Source organism: Pinus tabuliformis, chromosome 1_2 (assembly GCF_031772625.1).
Source record: "Pinus tabuliformis cultivar Carrire ecotype Pingquan chromosome 1_2, CPIR1, whole genome shotgun sequence".
Taxonomy (NCBI): Eukaryota; Viridiplantae; Streptophyta; class Pinopsida; order Pinales; family Pinaceae; genus Pinus; species Pinus tabuliformis.
The window spans coordinates 946,720,079-946,730,213 of record NC_142298.1 but is presented as its reverse complement, the minus strand read 5'-3'; the positions used below and the strand labels follow the sequence as shown (position 1 = coordinate 946,730,213).

The window sequence follows — 10,135 nt, the reverse complement described above, 5'->3', positions numbered from 1 at the left end:
CATTTTCATAAAATTCTTCCCTTTAACAATAATAGTAATAACAATTCCAAGTTTTCATTAGGATCTATGATATATGCTAGAGTGATTATTCAAAAATGTAGAGAGCTCTAGCAAGTACCTATATGATCTACAAGTATTCATTAAGGACATAAAAAGGTTGAAGGGATAGGGACATCTCTTTAACATGGGAAAATATGGAAGATATTAAATATGAATAGAAATTTCTTAGTAGGTTATAGGTTCACAACATTTATCTTCATGTTTCATTAGTTGTAGAGCAATATGGTATACTTGAAGAGTACAACCAATTCAAATTCATAACTAAACTAGAAATTCAACTTATAACATTTAGTAAACAGAGTAAAACAATAAGTTAGGATCTAAAACAATACACACAAACATTTCATTAGGTTAGAAATCATTTTTATATGTTATGTTAAATTTAAATAACAATATTTTCACTTATAGGTGTAAAAAAAAATGCAATAATTTCTTGGTAGTAACTATTATTGGAGAGATTACTTCATGGATATAATATTGGACTTATAGATGGATAACAAGTGAAACAAAATGTAGATCTACAATCTCCATAATGTACTATTGTAAAGATGGATAACAAGTGAAACAAAATGTAGATCTACAATCTCCATAATGTACTATTGTAAAGCCATATAATTTTCATGTCAAGAATAATTACAAATAGATAGTGCATAATTACAAAAAAGATATTGCTATTGTAAGAAAACTAACAAGACTCAAATCATTGCCTATTGTACTTTGCAAAAACTATATTGTAGAAGAACTTTGATCATTTGAGGCAATTACAACATTGCTTGCTTCATTTGTATTGCTAAGCAAATTAGATATGCTTTGTCTCAATCTTTGAGAAGGAACTGAAGTTGCCATCAAATCCTTTCTGATACTCTCCAATACCATTGCCACTTCTCTCATGGTTGGTCTTTCTTCAGGTGAATCTTTTGAACAACTCAAGCCAACATTTAGCAAAGAAAGGAGGCAATTGTATATATTATTTTCTTCAAATTCATATTCATCCACCTCTTCAAAAAAAAATTCATCAATTACCTCCTTCACTCTATTTGGAAATGCAAGGCTCACCCACTTGTGCAAATTTAGCTCTCCAACAAACATGTCACTAGTTGGTCGCTTTCTAGTAAGCATTTCTAATAACAAAATACCAAAGCTATAAACATCTCCTTTTGTGGAAATTGTCGCAGCCAGTCCATACTCTGCATTAACATTTAAAAATAAATCATCAAAATTTACTTAACCAATCCATATAATACAAAATTATCACTGAGAAAAGACAAGTGAAACTATTGTTTTAAAAGTCATACCTGGGGCGATGTAGCCCATTGATCCTTTCAAAGCAAGTGATGATGTAAGTGATTCAGTTGAGGTTGCACCAATTAGTCTTGCAATACCAAAATCTGTCACATGGCCTGACATGTCTTCATCCAAAAGTACATTGCTGGGTTTTATATCACAATGAACCACTTGCACAAAAGAATCATGGTGAAGATATTCCATGGCATGGGCCACATCTATGGCAATGTCTAATCGTGTTTTCAACCTCAATTCACACAAATCCTCATCATTGTTATCATCTTTATCAGGATACAAATGATTCTCTAAACTTCCCTTAGGCATAAACTCGAATACCAAAGCTTTGAATTGGAGGTTGGAACATGAGGTTATGACTCTCACCAGATTTCTATGCCGAACCTTTTGCAAGACACTACATTCTGCTTTAAAACTCTTTTCAACTTGTTCATTTTGCAACTGGAGAACCTTAACAGCAACAAATGAACCATCACTCAAAATTCCTTTATACACTAACCCATAATTTCCTTTTCCCAACAAGTTGGCATTGGAAAACCCATTAGTTGCTATGTGAAGCTATTTTATATGCATTATGTTCCTAACAAAAAATAGGCCTTAGTCTAGCCATTTTCCTCTAAATGTGTAATGGGTGGTTAAAGCCTTATATTGCCAAAATCTAGTTGAGTAATAGGTTTCTCTAAAGCCTTTATATCCTTGGGTTTACTGCCCTTATGGCCTCAATTAGAATTTCTTGATGAGGGCTAGACATTATTATGAAATATGAAAATTTAAATTATGTAAATTACATGCCTTTAAAGGCCCATTAAAACTTGAATATTTTTTTCTTACATGCACAAAAGGTTTTAATAATGAAAAAAAATGGTGATTATATCTCCAAAATACAATAGACTTTATGAAAAAGAGAACATCTAAATTTACTCTATATGTAAACTCTACATGCTATGAAATTTTCCACGTTATAGGTTGTAGATTGTACATGCTAGGGGAAGCTTCCAAATATCAACTTGGGAAAACACTAAACAATTTAAAGAGTTAATTATAATCGAATGAACTCAAGTATAAAACACTAAAAAATTTAAAGAGTTAATTATAATAAAATGAACGTAGATTGTACATGCTAGGGGAAGCTTCCAAATATCAACTTGGGAAAACACTAAACAATTTAAAGAGTTAATTATAATCGAATGAACTCAAGTATAAAACACTAAAAAATTTAAAGAGTTAATTATAATAAAATGAACTCAAGTATAAAATTTAATAAGGCATTTATAATATGTGTCAAGCTATGATTTTATGGCCTTTTCCATGTCCCTATATTCAATTTATTGTGCCTAGAAATTAATTTCTTAAGCATGGTTGACATCTCTAATATTGTCCCAATTGCATTCATAACACAAGGGCTCCAATGGGCTTTCCATGTGCCTTTTTAAAATCATTTGCAAGCTATATAAAATATGATATAGAAATACATATGCACCACCATATGTGGCAACATGTGTTTCCTAATATGTGGTGGTTATGCAAGGGCACAAGCCAAATTGTGATGATTATGCAAGGGCATGTGCCAAATTTGTATGCTAGAGGTATGCTAAAATGATTTCCCAAATGTATGCCCATTGCACCAAAGGCTAAACCCAATTTTCACATGGACTGTTTGAAGCGAATATGATCTAGGGCATGCCTTCCAACATGGATGTTGATTTGACACTAATATGGGGAACGGGGAATGGCGTAATCATGTGGAAGCACAAAGGAAATTCAACTAGACATTGATTGGTGGTATCAAATCAATGGGCAGGTTATTTTTTCCAATCCAAATAAAGCTCAACAACAATGGAGAGGTGCCACATACCTAGTGAGTAGTATTTTCCCAAAACCCTCCATCAAGACCCTTGACAAAACTAACCCCTATCCACCCTAAAAAAAAATCCCAATACACGCTTTTGACCATTAATCGTTTCTAAAGACATCAAAGCACACCATGTGGCAAGTCCATTTGAGATAGCATCAAGGTATGTGTTGTTGAATAGTTAAAAAGGAATGTGTGTGGGTTCGCGTATGATTTTATATGTTAGAAATATAAACATAATGTATTGTATATTTATAATGTTATGATTATTGTATATTCATAATGTCATGATAATATGTATATATTATTAATAGTTAAATAAATTAATTCATAATTTTATTCATTCAAGTATGAATAAAGTAAGTTAACTAGAGTCAATGGATGATACACTAGGGCCAGGTGGTCCTGGTACTAATAAGGAACCACCCTAAAGTGACAAGTGGACTTAGGGTGCCATGTCATCTACCACATGTTAGCGATGCAATCATGTTGACATGACACTAGTACAAAATATTACAAGGACCATATTCCATTGCTCTAAGCTTAGAATGAGATATAATTTACATCAATGAAATATCTTGATGAGTATAATGCAATGGTTTCCTTAGAAATGGGGTTTGAATTTAGTGAAGGAAGCAAAAAATCTATAACCACGCCTCCTCAAGGTGACTTTAGGTGTTGGGTGTGTTACAAATCTATGTTATGTTATATTAATGTTAAAAAGTAAATATCTATCCATTTTAGTGATAATAATGCTCTATCAAAAAGATAATATGCATTCTCTCATCCAAATATATATTTGTCATTTGGCATTATATCACAAACTAGTCCATTATAAATTCATCTTAATTAGATAGTCAAGTGGAATAGAAGTAACAAATACATAAAATTATGTATTTTCCAAGACATTAAGTGCCACAACATTATGTGAATTGTGTCCCTTTTCAATATTTTTAAGTGGGTTAAGCTTAAGTCTTACTATTTATAATTTTATCTTCCTTTCTCAATAGAGAGTGGTTAACAACCATAGATGTGTAGCTCATTTAGTTACAACAAGAATCAAGTATGGCTTTTCCTTAGGATTATGTTGTTGGTTTTGCAATAGAAGACATGGGTGATCATATTTTGTTTCTAGATTAATTAGAGGAAATCATTTAAAGTAAGCCTCCCACTCGTGCCACAGTGATAAAAGGGAGAAATGAAAAAGTCACATACATAATAAAACTCGGTCATGTTATATTTGTGCAAAAATGTTCATACTAATAGGAATGCGTTCACCATAGAGATGCATGTGGTAAGTTTATATCCCTTTCTCAAAAATGAAATTATATGTTCCCATGTTAAGATTATGTAGACCCCTAAGATTTAGCATATGACATTTCAATTGATAATAATAGAGAGTTGGCGTTTGGTGCTTAATATGACCTTTTAACAAAGAAAGGTAAAAAACCATTCTATGATATTGATTTTATGCCCAAGGTGAAGGAAGGAACATCTAGTAAGGAATTGTAGTGTGACCCTAGGATGATCAATAAGGAAATAAACCACCTCATTCTTGATAACAATCAATTACTTATCATGAAAATTTCTTCTCTTTCTGTAATGGTTTAATCTTGTCAACAACTAGGAAAGCTTGTTAAGGACAAAAAAATTATGTTTTAAAAGGTGATAGCATGAACAAATTAATGACTACGAAAACTCCTAAATATTTAACCATGGGATTATATGACCATGAAATATATCAATATAGCACAAGTATATCATAATTAGGTTCCCTTGTTAGAATGTCCTCTTCTCCAACATAAGGACTTTAGACAACGAGAAGATGATTTGGAGTTACTCAAATTTCTAGCCATGTGGATGAACAATCTAGTAGATATCGGGGTTTAAAAAAGGAAAATAGTGATAAGGATGTTGAGAGTAATGGTGATGACAAATAAGAGACATATTCTATTCAAATTGACAATAGACCAAATCACTTAGTGTTTAACAATACATCAACCTCTTTGACAACAAGAAAAAGGAACAACAAAGAGATCCACTAGCTACAAAAAAATGCTATCATCTAAGAGTGGCATTCCAATGCCATAATTAAGGATGTCAATCCTTCGAGTGGAGCTAGTGACATGAGTGTAGAGATTTCCTCCCCATTGTGAAAACCAAGAATGGAAATTGTTGAGGTCAACGCATCATGTCTTAATAGTCCAAAAGCATAACTGCATTACAAAATAGTGTGTGGACATCATTCATTGAAAGGGATCATGGGAAAATTCAAGAGTCAATTGTTCACAACAAATTAGACTGCTAGTTGTATAAGGAACCACCCTAAAGTGACAGTGGACTTAGGGTGCAGTGTCATCTGCCACATGTTAGCGATTCAATCATGTTGACATGACACTAGTACAAAATATTCCAGGGGCCATATTCCATTGCTCTAAGCTTAGAATGAGATATAATTTACATCAATGAAATATCTTGATGAGTATAATGCAATGGCTGCCTTAGAAATGGGGTTTGAATTTAGTAAAGGAAGCAAAAAATTTATAACCACGCCTCCTCAAGGTGACTTTAGGGGTTGGGTGTGTTACAAATCTATGTTATGTTATATTAATGTTAAAAAGTAAATATCTATCCATTTTAGTGATAATAATGCTCTATCAAAAATATAATATGCATTCTCTCATCCAAATATATATTTGTCGTTTGGCATTATATCACAAACTAGTCCATTATAAATTGCATCTTAATTAGATAGTCAAGTGGAATAGAAGTAACAAATACATAAAATTATGTATTTTCCAAGGCAATAAGTGCCACAACATTATGTGAATTGTGTCCCTTTTCAATATTTTTAAGTGGGTTAAGCTTAAGTCTTACTATTTATAATTATATCTTCCTTTCTCAATAGAGAGTGGTTAACAACCATAGATGTGTAGCTCATTTAGTTACAACAAGAATCAAGTATGGCTTTTCCTTAGGATTATGTTGTTGGTTTTGCAATAGAAGACATGGGTGGTCATATTTTGTTTCTAGATTAATTAGAGGAAATCATTTAAAGTAAGCCTCCCACTTGTGCCACAGTGATAAGAGGGAGAAATGAAAAAGTCACATAGATAATAAAACTCGGTCATGTTATATTTGTGCAAAAATGTTCATACTAATAGGAATGTGTTCACCATAGAGATGCATGTGGTAAGTTTATATCCCTTTCTCAAAAATGAAATTATATGTTCCCATGTTAAGATTATGTAGACCCCTAAGATTTAGCATATGAAATTTCAATTGATAATAATAGAGAGTTGGCGTTTGGTGCTTAATATGACCTTTTAACAAAGAAAGGTAAAAAACCATTCTATGATATTGATTTTATGCCCAAGGTGAAGGAAGGAATATCTAGTAAGGAATTGTAGTGTTACCTTAGGATGATCAATAAGGAAATAAACCACCTCATTCTTAATAACAATCAATTACTTATCGTGAAAATTTCTTCTCTTTCTGTAATGGTTTAATCTTGTCAACAACTAGGAAAGCTTGTTAAGGACAAAAAAATTATGTTTTAAAATGTCATAGCATGAACAAATTAGTGACTACGAAAACTCCTAAATATTTAACCATGGGATTATATGACCATGAAATATATCAATATAGCACAAGTATATCATAATTAGGTTCCCTTGTTAGAATGTCCTCTGCTCCAACATAAGGACTTTAGACAACGAGAAGATGATTTGGAGTTACTCAAATTTCTAGCCATGTGGATGAACAATCTAGTAGATATAGGGGTTTAAAAAAGGAAAATAGTGATAAGGATGTTGGGAGTAATGGTGATGACAAATAAGAGACATATTCTATTCAAATTGACAATAGACCAAATCACTTAGTGTTTAACAATACATCAACCTCTTTGACAACAAGAAAAAGGAACAACAAAGAGATCCACTGGTTACAAAAAAATGCTATCATCTAAGAGTGGCATTCCAATGCCATAATTAAGGATGTCAATCCTTCGAGTGGAGCTAGTGACATGAGTGTAGAGATTTCCTCCCCATTGTGCAAACCAAGAATGAAAATTGTTGAGGTCAACGCATCATGTATTAATAGTCCAAAAGTACAACTGCATTACAAAATAGTGTGTGGACATCATTCACTGAAAGGGATCATGGGAAAATTCAAGAGTCAATTGTTCACAACAAATTAGAGTGCTAGTTATAAACTAAATAATTGTAGTGGAAATGAAAGATGTGGATTTATATTTTTCATATCCTCCCAAGGTGAGAGGACATTAGCCTTGCATGGAGTATCACTCCATATCATTAAAAATCCTCTTATAACCATCAAAGAGCCAAACCCAATAGTAACATATACCCTAAGGAATAGGCACCCAATATTATTAAGTACTCTACACTAGCTATGCAAATAAAAGTGTAGCCATCCATGAACACATTATAAGTTGTAGTTGAAAGGTATCTAGGAATATTAAAGAGAAATGAATCTTCTAAAACCACTATGCAGATTTAAGAATCGTACATGGTCAAAATTTTCAAGGTAAATGGCTATTGCAATTGTGTAGACATTGGGTATAAAATATTGCATGCATTTTTCCCTTCATTATAAATGTATTGGCTAAGTACTATTCGTATGAAAAATCATTATATTTTAACGCATAAATTACAAATATAAATGTCATACTAAGTTATGTTTTAAACATTTAAAATTGTACTCATCGAGAAATTTTGTCTTTTAAATTTTCTTTGGAAAAAGGAAGGATGACAACCAAATCCATGTTAAGAACAAATATCTTTATAAAATTATATTTGACATAGCAATCTTAATATATGAAGTATCCATGTATGTGAATCATTTTTTTCAAATTAAAATAAAAGTATCACTAACATGGGAAACAAGCATGCCATTAAGAAATATGAGGAATAGAAAATAGCTTCAATGTGACTTCTTATTTTGAAATAATCATACCTTTATACAATATGAGAAAAGCTTGTGCCTATTTGATGCTAGTAAGACCACTTAGCCTAAAACTTCATTTTTCATAAAATTCCTCCCTCTAACAATAATAGTAATAACAATTCCGGACTACATGGTATTCTCAAAGGTGCACTTAGACGGGAACCCTCACTCTCGGCAGGAAACAATGGCAACAGTAAGCGCAGCCACTGCAGAACAGGGCCGCAACACCTGGTTACCAAAACTTCAAGCTGAGTCTTCGGCGTCCATCTCCTCCTCTGAAGCTCGTCTCGCCATCAAATCTGGAGCGATTTATGCCCTTTCACACTACTGGATACTGTGCAACGATATCAAGCCCTTGCTGATGGTCAAGCCCGGATCTGGATTGGGCACCGCATACAACCTGTCCGCTTCTGAGGAAGATCTCGTGTCCGCTTATGAGGAAGATCTCGTTTTTGTCGTTGCAGCGCGGACTGTTGGCGTCTCTAAGAGTAGGGACTGTCAGGGGAGCAACGCCGGATCTGAATGATTCCAGAGGGATTCGACAAAGCACCTCAGATCTGATATACCACGTAATTGTACGAGTTTCTACAAGGATAAATTACCCTCATTCAGGTAGCTCTGCAGCAGCAGGATCCCTGTTAAGGTTAGAGATCAATCAAATCCCTCAGATCCGAGGATCCCTACAGTTCGCTGATGGGGAGAATTTGACGGGAACGCGTGGCCTTCAGGGGACTTGGAAGGCCTAACCATTTCCGAAATACAACATTTCTTACAGATCTGGAAGGGGGCCCTCAAAAATGGGCAGCCTAACAATATATCGGGCCAAGTACTGGCCAGATTCGGACAGCCGCCAACGTTCCATCCCTGTAAGCAATCGGCTTGACGGATCTTCAACAAACACTCTCTATATGGTGGACTATGCACAACAGAAGAAGGTTGGGGATTTTCGCCTGGATGGTCTGTCTACAGAACTAACTACAATGGGCTCTGTGGTTCCCCTTCTAAGCCAAAGAGAGCCAGTCAGGGTGTCAAGCTGTGAGCAGAGCCAAAACAAACACATGAATTGCACAGACAGAACGCTGCTTAGGGCAGAGTCCCACTTGGGAGGTCTCATAGAATACGCACACAGGCATCAGATAAAAGGCAATGAGAGGCACACTATCGAGACAGATTCGATAGTAATCTTCTTCAAAACGCTGGAAGGCAGCATCTCTGCTGGACGCCGCTCCGGAAAGGGATATAGGCTCACCCTAGGATACCAGCAAGAAGCCAAAATCTGATACACTCAGGACACTGCCTACAAGACAATTACACTCTACAGGATTATGGAATTACAAGAAATTCGACCATCACAGAAGGGGAACCAGAGGGCCCATTGTAGTTAGTGGTTCCCCATTGGAGGATCTATGATATATGCTAGAGCGATTATTCAAAAATGTAGAGAGCTCTAGAAAGTACCTATATGGCTTACAAGTATTAATTAAGGACATAAAAAGGTCAAAAGGATAGGGACATTTATTTAAGATGGGAAAATATGCAAGACGTTAAATATGACTAGAAATTGCTTAGTAGGTTATAGGTTCACAACATTTATCTTTATGTTTCATTAGTTGTAGATCAATATGGTATACTTGAAGAGTACAACCAATTCAAATTCACAACTAAACTAACAATTCAACTTATAACATTTAGTAAACAATGTAAAACAATAAGTTAGGATCTAAAACAATACACACAAACATTTCATTAGGTTAGAAATCATTTTTATATGTTATGTTAAATTTATATAACAATATTTTCACTTATAGATGTAAAAAACATGCAAGAATTTCTTGGTAGTAACTATTATTGGAGAGATTGCTTCATGGATATAATATTGGACTTATAGATTTTTCCAGAAGAAAAAAAACGTCATTGATTTATATTAAGGATATATAAAGGTCTAGACTTATAGATGGA

The 10,135-nt window shown here is 33.9% G+C and overlaps 1 pseudogene; it reads right to left on the bottom strand.

Annotated features, from left to right (window-relative positions):
* Positions 1–326: 326 nt before the first annotated feature.
* Positions 327–1,668, bottom strand: LOC149209078 (putative LRR receptor-like serine/threonine-protein kinase At3g47570 pseudogene; annotated as a pseudogene).
* Between the last annotated feature and the right edge of the window lie 8,467 nt (positions 1,669–10,135).